General features: G+C 41.6%; 1 protein-coding gene across 14 annotated transcripts in view; it reads left to right on the top strand.

Annotated features, from left to right (window-relative positions):
- Positions 1–22285, top strand: part of arvcfb (ARVCF delta catenin family member b) — a 163811-nt gene that overhangs the window by 29616 nt on the left and 111910 nt on the right. For 13 of the 14 annotated variants that reach the window (XM_066690103.1, XM_066690099.1, XM_066690107.1 and 10 more), the window contains exon 2: positions 11749–11832. The exons of the other annotated variant lie outside the window; for it this stretch is intronic. The gene's annotated coding sequence lies outside the window, so the exon portion shown is untranslated. The remainder of the gene's footprint in view (positions 1–11748; positions 11833–22285) is intronic. 14 annotated transcript variants of the gene reach the window in all.

Raw genomic sequence — 22285 nt, 5'->3', positions numbered from 1 at the left:
GCATTTACTGCTGTTATTGATCTATTTTTCTCTCTCAAAAATGTCTTTAAGGAAGACAACTGTTGAAACATATGTTTCCTGACTTGGTTTTAATAATATGCGCTTCAAGTTAATTAACCTCACAATCTGTCTTTTATTTTATAAATGATTTCTTATTTATTCATTTACTATTTTTTGCAAACAAATCACCAGTTTTTTGTAGCTACGCACAGGTCTGTGTTTAATGTGTTTTTTTTGTTTTTTAGGTTTTTTTGCATCTGTAAAACATCTGAAGAATATATAACCAGTTCAAAAAGGATAACAAAATGAAGACCGTGCTGTAAGATGCTTATCTGAAACCCAATTCATGTTTAGTTGTTTTGTCTTATGTTGTCCTTAAGCCTCCATGTGGGGCTTTTCTTATGCGGTTTTCATTACACTGTCTTATGCAGTGAGAAGGGTGGGAGCACAAGAGGTGTCTTTTCTCTGTGATTCCCTCCCCCAGCATGGAGACCAGCGTCGACAGCTGTTGCCACAGACATCGAAATGTTATTAGGGATTCCGGGATTGCAGCAGGATTTCGCATGGTTGCAGCCGTGTCTTTTCACAGGGCGTTCCTGGATTTGGGAAGAAAGTGGAACAGCCTGCTCTCGGTCCGTTTCAGGACCTCGCATCGAAAGCGCTGATGCCAAATGCACCATTTGTGCTAGGGATCTGTGCTGTGGTACATGACTGTGTAATTGACAGTGACATTTAAATGTGACAGAAAGGCCTCTCTTCCTTGAATCACAGGTGAAGCTGGCTATTGAGGAGCAAAAAATATATTCATCCTGACCCTTGCAAAAACAATTTAAAGAGTTTTTGAAAAAGGGCTGGGGTGAGACTATAGGAGAACAATAGTCTTAAGGCTGCCATACTCCAAATACAGTTTCCCCTCCAGTAAAGGAGAACAGACCGAGGTATAGTGGACTTACAGTTTGACTCGTCAGTTGTAGAAAAGGTGTAAAGGTTATGGGCAGCCCTGGCATGGCGATAAACGCTTCTTGTCTTGTTTTTGTTTATTAAATAAGAAATATAACATTAGAGATTGGCTATAGAACGTATTATAGAGTAAATTCCACGAATGTCTGATCCTCAGAAATATACAGAAGTGTGAGAATACAGCTTCATCTCACCGCTGTCGTATATCTGCTGAACTCTGATATACAATAATAAGAGAGAAGGGGAAAAAGTGGACAAGGGCTTTGCAAACATATAAAAATGAGCAGCATTGGGGCTGTAGTGTGAATCTTTGATGTCACCGACTAGTCAGCTGCCTTCCCACATGCCATTTGTCAAGGACCTATATTATCTGTGTTTCCGAGTAAGAGCAGAGCTGCTGACTAGCCAGAGAGCTCTACAGGGAGCTCAGTGCAGAGATAAAGAAATATGAACTCCAATGCCCCGAAGTCTCTTCAAACTAGAGAGCACACGGAGAGCAATTTGTTCAGCTGCGGAATTTAGATTTTTGTTTTGTTTTTTCCTTTGCTTCTCTTTTTTTAGCAGTAGGTTTATATATCTATATGTCTGTGAAGGATGGCTCAGAGTCGGCGCTGAGAATACATAAGCAAACACGGCGCCGCATGAGTTGCATCGTCTTGGTGTGAGTGGCACTGCTGCACGTCACTGTGCCCCCGGGTACGGTGAGAGTGCTGTGGAGATGATACAGGACAGGAAAATAATTTGATGTGTTTTAAAATAGAGGGAGGACTGAGGTAGATCACACACTGCAGAGAAAAAAGAAAAATGGAAATTGAGAGAGAGGTTGGTACCTGGAAATCCGAGTTTTGATGAATGTGCTGTGGAGGATAGTTTTGTTTCTGCAAGGTGAGCAAGTTTCGCTGGCTAATTAATATGATGCACCTGTGATGACATTACCAGTTCTGTCCCACACAACCTAATAATGTTAGGACAGCTCTGAAGTTAGAAAGACAAAAATCAAATGTGTATAAATACTGATTTCACCCATAGGGGGCAGTTTTACTCTCCAGTTAGTGTTCTCACTACAGCCTAAATGATACCAAAAATCCTTATGAATGCTAATCGAAGCTGGCTCTCCGTCACAATGGGGATGGCATCTGAGCTCTTCAGTGGCATGACATCACAGTGGTTGCAAAGCAACACATTCGATAGTGTATTTTGTACGCAATCACAGTTTTAATTGATTGTATTTTTTTTTATTGAAATAACACATTTAGGAGAACTTTCCTCTTGAGCTGCATTTATATTCTTATTGTACCACAGTTCTCTCTTAGGTGCATGTGGCTGTTCAATTAATACAATCATGCTGTGGTGGAAAAAAGGAAGAGGTTTATTCCCTGGCCATTTAAAGGGATAATCACCACTTTGATGTGAGGTCTCTATCCTGTCTTTGAGGACTGGAGTCCTACAAGTTTTATAGGTCTCGTTAAATCATCACCAGTGAAAGATCTGCAAGAAAATATCCTGACCAGTGCAGAAAAGTGATTGACTACAATTAAGTAATTCCAGAACAGAAAAACAGACTTTGCAACCACAAGGCCAGAAAGCGGGCGCCCCTGACACCAGGCAAGCAAGTTTCTCGGTCTTGCTTGCTCTAGAGAGAGATGGTTGTCATCGTCACTTTTGTGTGTTTTCCAGCTCTGTGTTTATTTAGAGCTGCCAGGCTGTGTTAGCAGGAACCCTGTAAAAGTGTGGGGTGGTGATCGGGAGACGTGTCTGGCATCGCATCACTCACTCGGCAGCCACAGCCGCGCTACTGGCATGTCGCGGCACGTAATAAACCAAGAACAATAATGTATTGATGCTGCGGCCGAGTCACAGGAACTCCACTGCTGGTAGGGGGTGCTGCTGACATTTGGTTCTCTAGTGTGCCGGAGAATTACTGCTTTATTTCCCTAGTACTTAACGCAACATTTATCAAGTAAGGAATTATCTGTATTCCCCCCCCAAAAAGAATGTTGTTTTTTCACAACACATTAATTTATATGGCAAATGTGCTTGGTATGTTTTATCTTGTGTAATTGGATTAAGTGTAAACAAAGGGACTTATCTGGAGGGTAGAATACATTTTGCCTGCGTTGTGTACTACTGTCTTATACAGAAGGCTGAATGGACATTGATGTGTTTATAGATTATCATCATCATTGTTACAGTATGGGTTCATTAGAAAGTATAAATGGTACACTTGATAAAACTGCAACTGTGTGTGAAGTACATAGTGGATTTATAAGTAAAAACATAGGTCTGCAATTTGAAAGTAATAAATAATTCCATGAAATGGCTTTGACCTTTCATGAAATAAAAGCAGTATTCCGTGGGGGGGAATAACTTTTGGGAAATGCTCCAGGATGATTTAATGAGAGCTTATCTTCCCCTGGCAACCCCCCCTCTCTCTGATTAGTATATGAAAAACAGCTATTTAGATTTCTAAATGTTGACTTCGCAGTGCCTGCTCTTATCGCGTGTGCATAGGGATGTTGTTGTGACATTGCTATGGTCCGTTAGAGGACTGTGTATGATTTCACGTGAAATTATTTCAGGGCCTGTGATAAATATTTTGTGAAGTAAAGTTGTCATTTTTTTCGGAGCGTGACATTTTTTTAAAATGTTTCTGGTGGATCCCTAGGCTAATTTCCTGTCTCTTAAGTCTCTGCAAATATAAACACGGCTCCTCGCTTGTGTTGGAGGCTTTTTTTCAGAGCCTTTCATGTTTTGTGTGTGTAATGAGCAATTACATATTAACAGTCTCTGTATTCAAGACATTTTGCTTTGTGCAAACTGGTTTCAGACCCCTGGCCCTCCCAGAACCAGACACTGAAGCTTTTACACCCAGTATAATGATGCCTTATCATAGGTTAAAGCACTTTTGTCATATGCAGTGTGTATAACATTGTAATAATATGCTCGTTTCCCACTTTCTTCTGTTGTCTTGCTTGTTAAGCTCACGATGCCAGCAAACGAACTGACATCTTACTTTGTTTGCACGTCTTACACATTTCGAGAAAAAAGGTGTGATTCTTATGCTAAATAGAGAACGAGGCACCTCCTGTGGAAATTATGCATTTAACATGATCTTATTAAATGTAATCTCATTCTTTTTCAAAAATAAACCTTGGGGGGGGGAAATCATATCTATATTTCATACTTCATTTAGTGTGTAAAATGTGGTTTATGCTGCAGCTTAGGCACACTGATCCATCTCACAATGTCGGCAGGATTTTACTTTATAGCACCTAGACCACCTATACAGAACAGCCACTGAGAAAAAAAAAAAAAAGAAAAAACACAGCCTAATCTTGACAAGGTCTCAGATTTCCGCAATTTGTGCATAATGGGCGTACTGTGGGGTCTTCATAAAATCTACCTCCGAGACTTGTGTTTGGAAACCTGTAAATTCCAGCAAACAGCGATAAGCTCTTTAAGAATTGTTCAGTTCATCTCATTATGCAGATGGGAATATCTGCTGTGGTACCTCTTTTTCTTTTTTCACAGCCCAGACACTCACAATGGGAAGGCGGATGCGATAGTGGTATTCTTTGTGCACCATCCAGGCTGCTGTCTGATTCATCAAAATGCAGGACTGTCTTGTGAGATTACACCACTGTTAATAGAGCTAACTGTGCATTACTCATGTTACACACTGCCTGTATTCTCAAGGTGAGCTATTACATTCAAGAATGATCTGCCAACATGATCTGTGTCATACTGTAATAATGTGGAGGGCCTGGTGTCTTGTGTTTACGGTTGCCATCATACGTTTGCCTGCGTCAGAGTCCTTCTCTATAAACTAAGCTATTTAATTATAATTTTCCACGTGGTATTGCGCTCTTTAGGATTTTCCTAGGCATGCTCTCAAGTCTGGATGTGGTCCAGCAAAAACAGCCCGTGGATTATAGTTTAAATCGATGTGAGGAGGGTGTCGAGTCTGTCGAGTGCTGCGGGGTTAGGGAGTTGCGATCTTCTCAAATTCCTAAACCCCTTGCCACCTTGCTTTGGGGACACGCAGGGTTGCTTTCCACACTTCTTAGGAAAGGTTTTAGTATGTGAGGTTGCACTAATACTGCGAATATCAGAATTCAGGAAATTACCCCAATGGTTGACACTTATATACAGTGGGGGAAAAAAGTATTTGATCCCTTGCTGATTTTGAACGTTTGCCCACTGACAAAGAAATGATCAGTCTATAATTTTAATGGTAGGTGTATTTTAACAGTGAGGGACAGAACAACAACAAAAAAATCCAGAAAAAACGCATTTCAAAAAAGTTATAAATTGATTTGCATGTTAATGAGGGAAATAAGTATTTGATCCCCTATCAATCAGCAAGATTTCTGGCTCCCAGGTGTCTTTTATACAGGTAACGAGCTGAGATTAGGAGCACTCTCTTAAAGGGAGTGCTCCTAATCTCAGCTCGTTACCTGTATAAAAGACACCTGTCCACAGAAGCAATCAATCAATCAGATTCCAAACTCTCCACCATGGCCAAGACCAAAGAGCTGTCCAAGGATGTCAGGGACAAGATTGTAGACCTACACAAGGCTGGAATGGGCTACAAGACCATCGCCAAGCAGCTTGGTGAGAAGGTGACAACAGTTGGTGCGATTATTCGCAAATGGAAGAAACACAAAATAACTGTCAGTCTCCCTCGGTCTGGGGCTCCATGCAAGATCTCACCTCGTGGAGTTTCAATGATCATGAGAACGGTGAGGAATCAGCCCAGAACTACACGGGAGGATCTTGTTAATGATCTCAAGGCAGCTGGGACCATAGTCGCCAAGAAAACAATTGGTAACACACTACGCCGTGAAGGACTGAAATCCTGCAGCGCCCGCAAGGCCCCCCTGCTCAAGAAAGCACATGTACAGGCACGTCTGAAGTTTGCCAATGAACATCTGAATGATTCAGAGGAGAACTGGGTGAAAGTATTGTGGTCAGATGAGACCAAGATCGAGCTCTTTGGCATCAACGCAACTCGCCGTGTTTGGAGGAGGAGGAATGACCCCAAGAACACCATCCCCACCGTCAAACATGGAGGTGGAAACATTATGCTTTGGGGGTGTTTTTCTGCTAAGGGGACAGGACAACTGCACCGCATCAAAGGGACGATGGACGGGGCCATGTACCGTCAAATCTTGGGTGAGAACCTCCTTCCCTCAGCCAGGGCATTGAAAATGGGTCGTGGATGGGTATTCCAGCATGACAATGACCCAAAACACACAGCCAAGGCAACAAAGGAGTGGCTCAAGAAGAAGCACATTAAGGTCCTGGAGTGGCCTAGCCAGTCTCCAGACCTTAATCCCATAGAAAATCTGTGGAGGGAGTTGAAGGTTCGAGTTGCCAAACATCAGCCTCGAGACCTTAATGACTTGGGGAGGATCTGCAAAGAGGAGTGGGACAAAATCCCTCCTGAGATGTGTGCAAACCTGGTGGCCAACTACAAGAAGTGTCTGACCTCTGTGATTGCCAACAAGGGTTTTGCCACCAAGTACTAAGTCTAAGGGGTCAAATACTTATTTCCCTCATTAACATGCAAATCAATGTATAACTTTTTTGAAATGCGTTTTTCTGGATTTTTTTGTTGTTAATCTGTCTCTCACTGTTAAAATACACCTACCATTAAAATTACAGACTGATCATTTCTTTGTCAGTGGGCAAACGTACAAAATCAGCAGGGGATCAAATACTTTTTTCCCTAACTGTAGGGCTGCATCATTTAGGATCTCTGAAATGACACAGATGTATTTCAGTTTATGAAGTTGTATAATTAAATTGTGCAATTCTCTACTTCCTCAGGCCTGCAAACAGGCGTTTTATTGGTCTGATAATTGAAAAGTCATGTGTTCATACGTCAGCTGTAGTTTTTAACTATTGAATTGTAAGACATTAACAGACACTGTCATTGTGTTTTACAGTATACAGATAAATTGATGCTGAGGTTAGAAATACATCCCTATACACCTAGTCTTGGAATTGGGTCTTGTATTGTATTGCATTGCAGGATTTCAGTTATACTAAGGAACCAAACAACTTTCCCTAAAGCTTGAGGGCAAGTTAAGAGGTAGTTTAAAGTGCATATCCTTGTAATGTGGTATATTTGGGTTTAGTCGGCATAGAACAAAAACACTACAAACAGGCTTATCGACTTTCACATAAAATAGAAACATCAAAACAACTGCAGCGTGTCATGATCGCCTGCCAGATATAGAGGACGCTGTAAAGAACATGATAAAACTGTTAAAATAGTATAATACAAAACAGTGGTTGTTTTGTATGAATCAATATATCATATTAAAGGTCAGGGCTACATGGATTTCTGGCTGCAAAAGATGTCTCTCTTCAGTGTCTTGTCATTTCCTCTTCTGCCCCATCCCTCCCCTTCTTTACAATCAAAAATTGAAACGGAGAAACAAAGTTCAGGCCTCAAATATATCTCAAAAGAAGGCATGAGTTGCAAACAGTTGTCCCGGATGTTTTATTTGTAGTACAATGTGTTCATTGATTTGGAGCATCCCTCCGGAGAGCCACATTGACCTGTGCTCGGAATTAGCCTAACTCTGATAAGAGGAAAAACCTGTTTAATGTTATCAAGTCTTCGTTGGCATTATTGCATAATTTTGTTGCTGAAGCATACTTATTGTAATATAAAAAATGTAAAGAGAAACCCATGAAATTCTAAATTCAACGTGTCACATTTCACTTGTTTTGTTGTCAAGAACCTGAATGGCTAGCTTAATTTATTCTTTATTTTATTATTTTCCATAATCATGTGAATTCTCCTGCCTCTGCTGTGTAACATAATGATACAATCAGCAGGGTTTTCTTTCCAATTAATTTTTCATCACCTTTCCAGTATAGCGCTTTTTAATTATTGCTCAGTAGAAGTGCGTGACAGAGTGACATCACGCTGGCTGGAGACAGGAAGTAGGGGGAAGCTGGGTGGCTGGAACCTAGCAGAACCATTTCCTGTGTGATTGCTGGGCCTACGCTCTCCACCCTTGCCACCAAACTGATCCACTCTCAGAGTAGATCTGAGATGATTGCCGGCCTCGACACATGACCTTCGTTTCGGGTCTTGTTGGTGTCATCAGGCTGGTCAGGATTTGTATGGCAGACTTCTTGGGGTAAATCAATACATACGTTCATGAATCCAATAAAGGTCAAATGAAATGACCGAAACCTCACATCCTTACTTTAAAGCTGAAACAGGTGTGGCCAGGGTTACAATGCACAATGCCGTCAATGTGACGTTCAGCTGCTCTTCTGTCAGTCCCTCCTTATACTGCATGGACTCGAGTGACCAACTTCCTAGATGCTCAGATAGGGCAGTAAAGACTGTATACACTGACAGCGCTCAACAGAAGTCCGAGGTCCGCACGCGGTTTGTTTTTAATTTATGTATGTTTAAATTACAGTAATCCTCAAATGCCTTAATTTATAGTACAGTTCCTCTGTCTGTTTGTAATTAGACGTAGCTGTTTTAGATCTAGGTCAGGAGTGTGCCCTGCCAGATACCGAGGTTTCTGCATGAATGGATTTCAGGTGCCTACTAGACTGTGACCGACAGAAATGGCAGCCCGATATGGCGCTGCCAATGGACACCCCCAGTCTCTCTATTAGGAGGCTCTAATTTCGGATCTCGGGGCTGTCTTTGGGGACTGTGGATAATTGCATATGGATTGATTTTCACCCCCTCCCCACCAGTCCATAGCCACTCCTTCCCTATTCAGGCGAGCCCAGTGTCTGGTCTGGATTAATAAATGCAATAAGTGTAGCTCGCACACATGTGGGCCATGGTGTTTTGTTTTTTTCCTGACAGTTTCCTTAATGGAGTGTAAAAGCTGTCATCTGTGAAGGCTACTGTCAGCTGCCCGTCCCTTGAGGATTTTCTTTCTTTTTAAGACAGAATTGAGCCTTTCCTCAGTCAATCGGCTGGAGGATCTGGACTGCCATACAATAATGCACTGAGCTGTTGTGCTACATTTGTTTTAACGCAACATTTGGGCACAAAGAGGTGGGGAAAGATCGGAGCTTAGTGAAATCCCAGCGGTCACTAATGCATCCCGTATGATATGGTCTCCAAGGCAGCAGCGTGGTCTCTGTGAAGTTGGAGAAGGGAGTGGCTGGATGAATGTGGTGTGTGGAGTAGAGCAAGATGCCTATGAGAGTCTGGTTAGACTGCATAGAACTGTAGTAAAACAACATGTAAATATATATGTCATTTTTGTATAACTGTAAACTTTCAGTGATGCAGGTGCCTACTCTTGAGCACTGTAAATTGACTTTTTTTACATAAACATTTATCGTGATTAAGTAAACTACTGCTGTGTGTGTGCAGGTTTATTTTTAGCCAGCTTTTTTTAAATAATCCAGTATTGATTCCCTTTGGCTAAGATGGACAAACAAATCTATTCTAATGCATTGTTCTATTTGTTAAACTCTCGGCAGTGCATGTGCTTTAGGGACAGTACGGGTGCCGTCTGAAAGGGCACTTAAATAGATGAGACTGGCTGAAAACATTTCACCCTTCATTCCCTGTCAGGGAGCTCTTCTCTCTTCTGCTCCCCAATGGCTGCAGACAGCGTAGGGGCTGCTGCTTTACAGGACGAAAGAAAATGGCAAAGAATTCCACGTTTTTATAAGGGTAAACCAGAGTTTCACAAAGCCCTTCTGTCTTTCTGTTCATGCCGGGTAGGCCACACATTTTTCTCTCTCTCACTGCAATGCAGGTAAAATCTTTTGCTGCAGACCTCCCTGGGTAAATTGTTCCTACCAAATGTAGCTACAGGGATGAGGCATTTGCACTTTGTGAATCCTATTTGTAGACTGCTGGACAGCTCTTCCTGTGGAGCCTGCCTTGCAACTTTGCATAAAGACCAGTTTCCACATCACCCCTTATGTCTTCACATGGACAGCTGCTCTTAATTAGTGGGTGGGGGGTGTTAACCAATTCAGCATCTGTTTGGATGTGGATATAAATGTAGACGACTCATTTTCCCCAAAGTGTGGACAATGAAAGATATGAATGCCGGGATACAGTGTCTTTGGCTGGAAAACTATAGTGTTCTCCCTATACAAGGTTTTGTGTAATAAATCACTGCACAGATGAGGTTTTAGTTTCGCTTCTTCTCTTTCTTCTTTTACAGATTTCCAGGAGTTCCTTTTTTCCATCAGTATAAGAACATATGGGAATATCCACTCCTAAAATCCTATGGGCAAGAATTGTTTTTGCTGCCCATTGGTTTCAAAGTAGCTCCTTATCTGTGGTGCAGATGGAAGCATGGGGCTTAAAGGTTTCATCCAGAAAATCTGATGGAAAAACCTATGAAGTTCAGTTTAAACTGTGTGTGATCCCATAAAGGGGGAAAAAAAAGACACACACAAAATAGGGCTGGTAGTGTTTTGACTTATTCAATGTGGTATCAGGTGTTGTTATTGATTCCCTGGGTTCCTTGAGATGAGGTCTGTAGTGGTGCATTGTCTTTAGCTACATCTTTAATATTCTCTACTGTAATTTTGGTCAAATTACATAACCTTCAACTTTGAAAACCCCTGCATCTAGACCCCTGTGTCTGCTTCTTAGGTCTCATGGGCATTATTTGATACTGGGCTTGTTAACAGTACTAATGTTGGCAGTGATTTAAAGAAGGGTGTATGTGTTTCTCTTCTCTCAGTACCCTTGTGCTAGTGTTCTCATCTGAAGAGGAGAAGGCCGATAATGCCATTATACTGTTCAAACTGGACTATCTGAGCTCGTGCCGTCTGAGGAATTCTCTGGTCGCTGCGTATCTTAATCGGTGGTGGTTTCATTAACATGTAATCCCAGCCTGAGCTTTTAATGAGAATTTTAAATAAATATCGCCCTGCATCGTGGTTTGTTTTATGTACTGTGCGACTGAACGGCAGAGGCAGAAATCAGTGCTCTGTGCCGCCTGCCTGCCTCCATGCAGTTAATTCCTTTCTAAAGCCTCCACCGATTTTCAGATGACTTTGCAGAAAGCATGTCAGAGATGGTCCTGACAGGCGTCCAGTTCTGAATGGCAGAGGCCTGGCGCAGCAATGATAGGAGAAGCTAAATCCCATCAGCATCAGCTTGATGTCTGCAGCACCTTCTGTAACTAGGTCTGCCAGGGGGCTGAAGAGTGCTGAGCAGGCTGACGTTGCCTTGTATTGAAGGGGCTTGTCTTCAGCACTATTTTAAAGGTCTCCTTCCCTTCCGATGCCACGTAAGGGTCAGAGCGAGGCTGCAGTTTGCTTAGAAATCAGATTGGGATTATAGGACCGTGCCTCTTTTGGCTCAAACAGGACCACACTGGCATGGGAGGAAAACATGGCATCCAAACTCTTAACCTCTTCAGTCTTAATGTAGTGTTCCAGTCAACTCAGCAGTTCTTCATGTCTTGAAAGAAAAACAATATATTTAAGAAGCGCTTAAGAGTAATTCCGTGAAAAGGTGGGCATCTGTGTTAAAATTTCTGGATGCCGTATATGATGAGGTCAGAGGGTGATTTTGGTGCCACAAATCAGTCTAATTACATGTACTAGTGTGCGGTTAATTAATAAAAAATCTAAGTTCTTTTGTGTTTCAATTGTTTTTCTCATTTTTTCCAAATTAATCATTGTAGCGCTCTTCATTTATGACCATTCAAGTTTTTTCTCTATTTTCTTTCTTACCACATTGATACATCTATGTATGCATTGGTCTTTGTGCCTGACATGTTTTTAATGTTTATTTTCCCATCTGTGTTTAAGGTTTAATTCGGACCAACGTGGGGGACGTTCGTCAGTGTCAAGCTGGCCTGATATATTTTTATGGGTTTTCACCTCCAGCCAAAGGTAAGAGCTTGTCATGGTTTCTAGCTCTGCACCACAAACTTGTTATTCTTAATTCTTGTTTATTGACACTTTGTTGAAGGAAAGAGTTAAATGTATCATGTCTCTTTAGTGGCACTTATGAGTTGAAAAGAAATACAGCATATTCAACATCAAAGTCATAATCACATTTACTAACGCTATACACAGAGCAGTGAACTACAGCCTTGTCAAAGATCATATCCTTAAACAAAATCAATACCTTTTTCGAAAATTAAATTAAATTTGTACAAACCTTTATAACAATGAGAAGTGCTAGATGTGCATTACAGAGGATGATAATTGATCATCTGCGCAATATCTAGTAACATTTTATCCCTTTTGACATTAAGTGTAACTTCTCGTATCTTGATCTTTCGAGAGTGTTTTCCTCTGGACTGTAAACTGATCTTGCAACAGTTGACGCCCTAGACTGTGTATACACCAAATGTTGATATCAAATTAAATTCTTGCAGCATTAGTTTAACAAGGATAAGTGGATTAAAAAAAACTACAGTTAAACCACAAAAGATAGTCTGCATTGGCGAAAACATATGTACTTTGTGCAGCTGACACTTCTGTGAACGTGTTTCAGCATCCAGTTTTATAGGATTCCCAGGCCATTTGAGGGGGAGCTGAACTTTTGGTACCGGCAGAGAAGCAGCCCACCAATTATTCAGCTGACTCCTTGAGAAAGAGAGGAGAAGTCTTTCTTGCTTTATTTATTTCAGCTTGAAGTCTAATTTGTGTAGTGGTGCAATTAACTCTCCCCCCCCCCATCCATTCTGTTGGCCTGAAATCCGTTAAGGCACCTTCCCTGGCAGCCAGAAGACGAGAGCTTATTTTCTGTTTTTTTCACTCCCTCTGGATACCTTTAAAAGAATTCTGTTTTGCACAACACTTTGATGCCTTTATTGTAGCCCATGCGACGTGGGCTGTACATCACAGAAACCGTAAACGTGCATCATTGGCACAGCGGAGTAATGGCCTGTCTCACTCTGAATTGAGTGTTCAAGGGTAGGTTACTGGTGTTTAGCCAATGCAGTGGAATGATTTAAAGCCACATTATCTTCACATCACCCAGACATGTTAAGCTATTTAGACTCTGAAGGCTTGCGATTTGCATAGAGCTGGCTCCTGGTTGAAACCTGAACATCTTTTGGCAGCATGCGTTCACCTGACTCCAAGAGACTAACTAGCAGTTCGGAACGTAATCGTATCCTGTATATGAAGTGTTATTAGTAGCCAATGTCTAAAAGAAGGAAATAACTTATTATAAGTATTGGGATTGGCTTGGAGTCCAACATTCACATTGTCTGTTACATTTACAAATTATAGAATTAATCTTTGTCAGCCTTTGGAGCACTTTATTATTTGCCTAAGTTGCTTTGCGCATCACAGATGTCTTTACAAGGCAATAGTCTGTGGGTGGTTCTCCCTGTGAAACTTCAGTTTGTTGAAATCCAAGGCTTCCCAGTACATTGACACAAGAGGAAAGGTTGAAGCATTCTCCATCTGGATAGCTGACTGGCCTAATCAGCCCTTCAGGCCAGAACTCGCTAATCATGGTGCAAGTCAACCACATGACCTTTTTATTTATTAATTTATTTGCGAGATTCATAAATATTAGAATTTCCTGCTGCGTTTCAGATTACTGAAGACCTTGCCCCGAGCAGTTGTTTGTGTGCAGCATAAACACACTTCCACCAGTTTCGATTGAGACAATGTACATGCTGCAAGTACGTTTGAACAGGATTCACAACACGGTGTGAAAACTGCGGAGGGATGCTTCACTGGATGTTTGTGGTAGCAGGAGAGTGGTAATAAGTCTTCTGGCTGGAGAACAGACGGAGGGGGGGAAAAAGGCCATACAAATGCTTTTGTTAATATATTTTACATTACTGTTTTAAATGAAAAAAAAGATTGACTTCTAGTCTGCTTACATTTTTTAGCTATGCATCCTGTTAGAAAACCCCTGCTCAACTGGCTAATGATCTCTGTGGTGCGCATCTTGTGTTGCAGGAAAAATGTTCTTGCCACCACAGGTCCCAATTGTGTACCACCCAATCTAAACAAGTTAACAATGAGTATGATTAAGAAAAAGGTCATATATATATCTAAATATCTATAAATAAAGCTATGCCCTTGCTCATCTTCCAGAACGACTTGTAAGAGGGAGGTGGGAGGGGGATGCCTGCTGAAGCTCTCGTGTAGATGTTAATAAAGCATATTTCATGGAGCGTGGAACTGCTGGTTTTATAGTTCTGACATCATCAATATACTATAGCCAATGGCAAACCTTGAGTGGTATTGGTGGGCTAGTTTCAACAGTGCTGACATTCTTTCAGGGAGGACAATGCCAACCGCCCCCTTGGTGTTGGTTAGCATTCCACCTAAAAAATTAGTGTGTGGAGGTGGGGTTTGGAGAAGAAACTAGCTGTAGACTGGGGTGCTGCTATTCCCAGCGTTAACTTAAAGCAAGGTCACCCTTAAACCTCTCCTAGTTAAGATGAAGTCTGTTTTAATTAAATGTCCGCATGCTGTCTTGGGAGTTGGAATATGAAAAGCCGGTTTAATAGACAGTTTGAAAGTGGAAATTAATCTTCTGGCACAAAGCCATCGAGGGCTGGCTGTCCTCAGCGGGCCTATTGCTGTAAGCCGCCCTGATCTGAATATCGCCGCTCTCTGGTTGTTCCGTTTAGAGTGCTGTCTGAACTGACGGTGATGTTTCCCCTCATCCAGTTGTGTGACCTTTCTTTGTGCAGGTGACTCTGAAGGAATTGCATTAACATTCCTCCGAGTGAACACCAGTAAGCCCTGTGCTTCCCCAGTCTGCTCCTTTTCTCCTTTTTTAGTTTTTTTGTTTCTTCTTTTCTTCTTTCACTTTAATGTGACTTGAAGATTATTGATTTGTAAATAAGACCCTTAATTCCTCTGAAACTGGAGTCTATATAATTGTATTAGAGCTCATAAATGGTGCCTTCATAATTTATTTCTTTCTCCCCCCCACTCTCTCAGTGCTTCTTCATTTCGGCACTGTGTTGTCACTAGTGAAGTAGAAAGTAGCCATTAATCGCTTAGCTCTTGGACTCATTACTGTACAGAGGTCTACATTTACTTATTGACTTCAGTGCACTTAGCGTTACAAAGGATATTGTTGATTCCTGAATGTGCTATTAAGCCCTAGGGGGAAACAGTTGTGGGGCAGGTATTCATTTTCTCCAGTCAATATAATTAAACATGGACTGCCACACCATAGATTTGTAAACCTGGCATTCGCCACAACACCGTGGCACCTCGTACCTCCCACGCTTCAGTGGTACTGAAGCGTGAAGTCTGAGTGTATTAAATATTTGTTTGGTTCATTGCCTCATCACTTTAAATATTGATCTGATTGGGAGTATTAAAGTATGCTATAAATATTATGCATTTAATATGATGTGTAATACATAAACGCTGCATACAATTGCGCAGGTGGTCTTGGATGCTGTTTATGTGGCATTATTGTCGCTTTTATGACAGAGGAGCCATTGGAATTCAGTTCCCATCTTGTTCTTGCTTCATTGTGGATAACATGATGTGGGCTATCATTAACAGAGCCAGGCTGAGGCCATTAAACTTATTATATCTGAGACCTTCAGCTGTCAATAGTCTGCTCAGAAATGTAATAATAATAACATACTGTCTCTTTTCAGCCACTGAAATTTTCATGATACATTTTTACTTTTATTGGTATAGTTTTAATGATTATTTTTAAGGTTGCAACTCGCAGCTTTGCCTTTAATCATTAAAGCCTTTTTAAACTAATAATGCATATCTTGAAAGCACGGAACAAAGACATAACTTCATTAGCGAGAATGCCAAGAAATTGGGAATTTATTAGTGTGTCTATTAAATATTGTGCTTTGTTCTTGATTTAGCACAATTTGAAAGATTCTGGTTGCCTCCTAAAATTGTGTCCCGATTGGATTTAGTTACTCAACGTTTCATGTTTTCATCAGTATGCTAATCTATTAATTGGCTCAGTAAAAAAGATTCCATTTACAATTGTACTGATTAAAATATTTTCAGACAAGGAGATGGAAATTATGGCTAATTATCTCCTCTCATGGTGTTTGTGCGGTGGTTTTCTTTTCATTCGAAAACATTTGGCAGAATTGGGTGGGTGGGTTTTTTGTTTTTTTTGTGCCACATTTTGCACACCATTCCAGAACTATGGTTTCGGGTGGAAGGAGTGCAGCGATGTTGATTTAAAACCCCAGGTATCCTGTTACAGGGTGTCGCTGCTCTTCTGACAGCTGGGAAACAGGCTGGGCTTCATCTTTTCCCACACTGCACTCCCGAGGCGGGGCGAAAATCCCACAAGCACCCACGCCATGTCCTGTCATATTTGCCTAATTAACAGTGGCAGTGCCCCCAGCACAGGGGCAGGGCTGTCTGGAATTGATTCTGCTCGTATTGTCCTGTGACCTTCGGTGTGCTCCGTCCTTCCGGGGTCAACAGCTCAACTGCATCTGCTAATCAGGTCTGCTGGGGGAAGAGAGATAATGGGAGTCTGCAGCCCGATAGGAGGAGACACATCCATCCTCAGTGTTTAACTTTCACTCAGAGGTCTAACAAGGGGAGCTGAAATGAAAGTTGGTAAAACCATTTGAGACTGGCAAATCAGGGCTGGGTGTGGAAAGAGAGGGGAGCTGCATATATGAATATAAATATAATGGGAGAAAAAATACATGATCATATCAAATTAGCAGTTAATCAAAATAATTAATAATTTAATTAATACCTAATTTACCAAAGGCTCTTACGGTAATATTTTCAGTGCTTTGGATCGCCTGATTTATTAATTTATTTATTTATCCGTCTGTGTCTCTCTCTAGAAGAAAGCTTTTCTTCATTATCGCTCGTCTCCACAACAGAGGGGATTATAATTGGTGTGGGTGTGCGAGTGTGTGGAAATGTGTGTGTGAGTGTTGTTGTTGATTTTCTTTTTTTTTCTCCCTCTTTTCTATTCTGAGATAGTGTTCTAAAGGGGAGAGGAATGTTAATTGGTATCACTGGGAAGCTTTATAGATAAGGAGAGGCGGTGGGCCTGGCAGGCTCCAGGGGCTTTCTTTTAATAGATTACACAGGCTTCAGGAGCGGAGTGGCCCGGTGTCTCCCACACCGAGTACGGTGGACGTTTCCTCAATCAGTTTTACCCCAAGTGGGATCTATTTTAGCTAATGTGGTCTGTTTTTTGTTCTCTTGTGTGAAACAAACACACAAGAAAATATGGCTAGTTTAAGTCTAGCACAGTTTTATGGGTTAGATGTCCACCTAAATGTAAGAGAAACCTAAAGGAACAGAGGGGGCTGGAGCTGTTGAGAGAAGTAATTGAAATGCATCTTACATTTCTTTTTTGCTCTCCAGGTCAGGAATTTCACCTTTGGATGAGTGACTGTCTTAATTCAGTACCGCGTATGTGCAATTACCGGTCTTTATAAACAGTCTGATTGTGCACTGTCAGGAGGCTTATTTGTAACAGACCAAACCCATGAGTGGAGACAAGAAGAGACAAAACAGACCACAAAATTAAGAGAGAATGAAGAACATTGACATTGTGCTGCAGTATGTATCATTTATAGATTATACAAATGACCTTCCTCTAGAAGTATCAGCATTAGCATGAGTCAACACAAATGTTAATGTATTTAAGTGATTTCTTTGTATGTTTAATCCCCCTCTCCCCTTCCCGGGTCTAGAGATGTTAAATTAGATCAAGTGGCCGGACCCCGATGTTGAGCCGGACCTACACAAAATAATTGCATTTTGATCTTATTTCATTGGAGAGATTAAAACAGATTTGTCATGAGAGTAATTCTGCAGTGTGAGATCAGCCTCATGGCTTTAAGGCTTTCTTTCTTTCTTTTTTTAAATTCTTTATTTGCTTATTCTTGCTGTCTAGCACCTTGGCATCACGTGGCCTTGCACGCACTGAAGCTGCTGCTCCGTGGTTACAGTTTTGCTCACACTTCCTACAGCCATGATGTATTTTGAGATTTGTGTCTGTGAGCACAATCATCCTGAGCCAGCCCGTGAAACATTGTATTTATAACCCGTCAATAAACTCTTTTTCTCTCTCTTGATTCGACCGCTCCGGGCAGTCATTTTGCATTGCTCGGTCTCGGGCATTAAATATTGATTCGTGGGAAGGAGGTCTGGGTTGTGAAAACTGTAAACACATTGGAGCATTTTTATTCTCCGCCAAATGGTAACACTGAATTGACAGCAGATCATGGCCAATTCAGAGGCGCTTCCTTACAGATTGGTGTTGTTGTGTGGCATTGTATTTTCGACTGCCTCCTTCCCTTTCTTTTCAGAAGTCTGAGGCCCAGTGTTTGTGATACTAAGTGCACTATACATTGTGTTGCTTATTAACTAAAATGTACCTCTAATGTCCTTAAGACCAACTGGGATATTAGAAGCACTGTCAAGTATTAAATTAAATTACCTGATATGGTAAATGGGCTGATTGGGTCGTTGTATGGTCTCTGTAAGGTGAACAGACACTCCTCTCCAATGTTTGTGACTGCAACAGATTTCACAGAGCCAAGTACTGCACCGAGGGAACCGGAAATGCGACTTGGTGAGCAAACTGCATTGAATGTTCATATGCCAACCGTCCTTGTCATTTCATCCTGAATCTGCCTGCAGCCCTGTCTGCTCAGGTGGTCCAAACCTACCCTTTGACATCATAAAACTAATTTCGCTTCTGGCACTCGTGCCCAAACTGACTCCACACCTCCACAAGAATATGTCCTTCTGCCAGGTGCCCGTGTTAACCTGCTACCTATCCTGAGTCTTATTTCAGACCAACTCTGTGGAGGACTTTTGTACTGATGCAAGTGCAGCAAAACAATAAGAGGATTTCAGTTTTTTTTAAATATGCAAAGGAGATGGTTACAGCCCCTGTGAATGATTTTCTAGGTGAGCAGAAGAAAAAGCAGGAAGAAACTAAACAAGCTGAATGCAATGTGCTCTTCTAGTGACTCGAAGAAAGCTTGCTAACTGTTTTATTGGATCTCTGTGATGAATTGGTGTCTCTCATGCTCCTGCAAGGTTGGCTACTCTCTCTGTTATCAACCCATTGTCCTCCTGTGACTTCCTTTTGTTGCTTTCTTCTCTTCTTTTTTCACATCCCCCAACCTACAGGCGGCTGGCCTCACTAAAGAGTTTGGAATTGAAAAGTTCAGAAGTGTCAGTGCTCCTGGCCTGGATCTCTTGGGATACAGAGCAGATCAATAGTTTTTCATTAACCTGCCTGCTTCCTCTTAAAAAGCCTGATGGGCTGGGGTCTAAATACCAAGGGCTTTCATGCAGACTTGGATAGGATTCCATGAACAGTCCCAAACCAAATAAAGCCAGTGCTCTCTTTTGCTGCCCTGCTCTCAGATGTAGTTTCAATTTTAACTTGATCTAATGTTTAGGAGTTTAGGAGAGTGGAGATATTCCATTTGGTTGTAACTACACCGTAAAACACAATTTTATTGCTCTTATTTCCTGACAATTTATATTTATTTGTATCTTTATTTTTCTTGGTTTGTTTGTTTTCCTACTTCTGGCAGTTTTTGCAGCAATAAGGCTCCAGAGAAGAGCTGTATGATCCTATGAAATGTAGCAAAGAAGTCAGGGCCGAGCCTTCGCATGGGTTTTCATTGTGATGTTACGTTACATTACAGAATTGTATATTTAGAATTGTAGAATTGAGTTTTACATTATCTTGCAGCAATTCAAGATATATTATGTGCATTTGTCTGTATGTGTGTGTGTGTGTCTTTCGTTTTGCAAGGTAGCAGGGTTTATTTCAGAGACCTGTCAGGTACTACAGAATATTTCATATGATCAATACTATCCCTGCTGTCCCTTCTAGGCCCAACTTGTCTGTACAGCATAATTACACTGCCATTCCTGCCAGACCATGAGAGAGAGAGAGAGAGAGAGAGAGAGAGAGAGAGAAATGGTTAGCTTGGCATCTGTGCTCTGAGGTGACAGTGAGTAGAGAAGGGAGAGAGAGATGGAATTAGATGAGAATCAAAGACGCTTTGCTCGTTTTCTTCTGCTTCTCTGAGGAGAAACCTTGTTTATCCCTGACGCTCAGCAGACCGGCCCTGTGCTTGTTTTCTTGTGCCCCGACTTAGCCAGCCACCTGTTGCAGACTCCCTCCGCACACCCTGATCAATACCGTGCCAGATTTAGAGGAATCCGTGGCAGCATGACTTCCAGGCCGTTGCTCCCTGGGAACAATTTGCACAACCCCGGCTCCCAGTTTGACCCCGGGGACAGATGTGTAAGGTATCATACTGTACAGGTACAGTACAGTGCATTGCCTTGCTCAGGGACTGTCTGGGCTCAGCAGTGTGTACTCTCATCTGACCAATCAATTTACCAGCCTTGTTCTCCTTTGGTTTGTAATGAACTGGATGTAGAAGAAAGGCTCCTGGGCAAAGCTGACAGTTTTATTGTGACAGAGTCTCGGAAGCAAACCCCTTTCTCTCCTTCGGCTTGGGAGCAGCGCTTGTTGTGATTGAGATTGATTAGTCTAAACTTCTCCTGCCAATGATTTTGCGGTGACCTATTTGAGAGATGAAATGCACAACAATAAAATCCAAATAAAAAGTGCTGTAATTTAATGCATTTCATGATTCTTTTGTATTTGTACAGCATTGAATGCAAGCTTCTAGGTGTAAAGTAACCTAGATTGGATTGAGGCCCAGAGGTTCACATGTTTGCAATAAGACGTTATGCCTTTACACGCTGACAATCGCAGTGTTGTGGGACCCCTGGGCAGTTTGGGGCTGGCCTTTCTGTACACATTAAACCTCATCAGTATGGGAGCCAGAGAACAGTACATTAAATTTACAGTATGGGGTTGACAATCTGACGGGTCTAATTCTGCTCAATGTAATGGTGTGCTGAAAGGAATATAGTGGTAATGAAACCACCTGTAAGAAATAAAATAAATAAAAATTGATAAACCAAATCTTGGCAGGATATGTGCACAACTGCCAGTGACAGAAGCATTAGAAATGAATTGCATTGACCTTTTAAAGGATGTTATGAAGAATAATTGAGAACAATTGTCCAATCAATGGTCAATGATAGTTGAGATGTTAGCGAGGCAGGGATGTTTTCAACGATTTAAAAAAACCTCCCCAACAACAACCAAACAACAGTCATATTGATCTCATAAAGTGTTTCCTGTCTAGTTTGCAGACGGGCAATGTTCTCACAAAAACGCATACAAATTTCCAGGGGAGGGCAACAGTGGAAAATGCGAGCTCCTCTACTGTCAGTCGAGTGATTAGTTTATCTCCTGTGAATCTTTAATCATGTCACTGAGTGCTGTGCTTTTATTGTACAGTGGAACTGCACTTTTATATTACCTCAGAGTCTACAGCTCGCATTATGCCTGCGCAGGGCAGCCCAAAACCGTTTTCCCAGAATGATTCTTTTTATGTGCCATAGAATTCACCCATCTCTCCTTGTAGCACACTGGAGTCAAAATGCTGACCCTGAGAGAAACGGTTTGTGAATTCCATAGCGGATCGTAAAGTTTTATAACCGACGTTCACAGACTACAAACTAAAACCGCTGTGTTCTAGGGTACACTGCGGACTTCCCTAATGTGCTCTTTTTGTGCTGTTTGGCACGTAATTCGGCTGCACAAGTTCACCAAAAAATAGTAGCCATGCTCCCTCTGTCCTTCTCTAGGTCACATTTTGATGCCCACTTTCTGTTCAGATCCCTGCTTTGGACTGAGAGCAGCAACCTCATTACTTTCCTACTGTCCTCCGGCTTAGGTGGTATGCAAAGGTTGAGACTGTAGATTGCCTGTGGCCTGAAGACCAAATGATTTTCCTAAGACAGCTGGTGTTAAAGCTGGCAGTTTGTTTGTTTTTTTTGTTTTTTTTTCTCACTTTCTTCTCTTAAGTTCTGTCATTCATCAGCGCTGGGGATCCATATGTCAGTGTTCACAGTGCACAACTCTGGTTGTTCGGTAGCTTTGACTTTTTGTGCAGTAGGAAGTCTTTGTAATGGATCTTTTTTCCTTCTCCCACCTCACACGTATTCTCCTGTTAAGCTGGCTATACAGTATTTATGGTTTGTCTGCAGAATCATTATATAGGTGCTGGCCGAGGCTGAATGTAAGGGAGAAAGGGAGCCAGTCAATGACCTGTAAACTTGAAAAGATTCATGTAGCTGCCAGCCAGCCAAAATCTTTATCACTGGGAACTTCCATTGCATTGAAATGATACTTTCCCTGCACCCTCAAGCTATGTGCCCAGAGGAACAAATTAAAGAAAAAGAATTACTTAAGCAAGAAATGTATATGAGAAGAAAAAAAAAATGGGTTTGGGACTGGAAACCCCATTATGATGGATTTTTTTATCCCTGC

The sequence above is a fragment of the Amia ocellicauda genome, chromosome 17, assembly GCF_036373705.1.
Source record: "Amia ocellicauda isolate fAmiCal2 chromosome 17, fAmiCal2.hap1, whole genome shotgun sequence".
Lineage (NCBI taxonomy): Eukaryota > Metazoa > Chordata > Actinopteri > Amiiformes > Amiidae > Amia > Amia ocellicauda.
The sequence above is the reverse complement of the archived record's forward strand: the minus strand, read 5'-3'. Positions and strand labels throughout refer to the sequence as shown.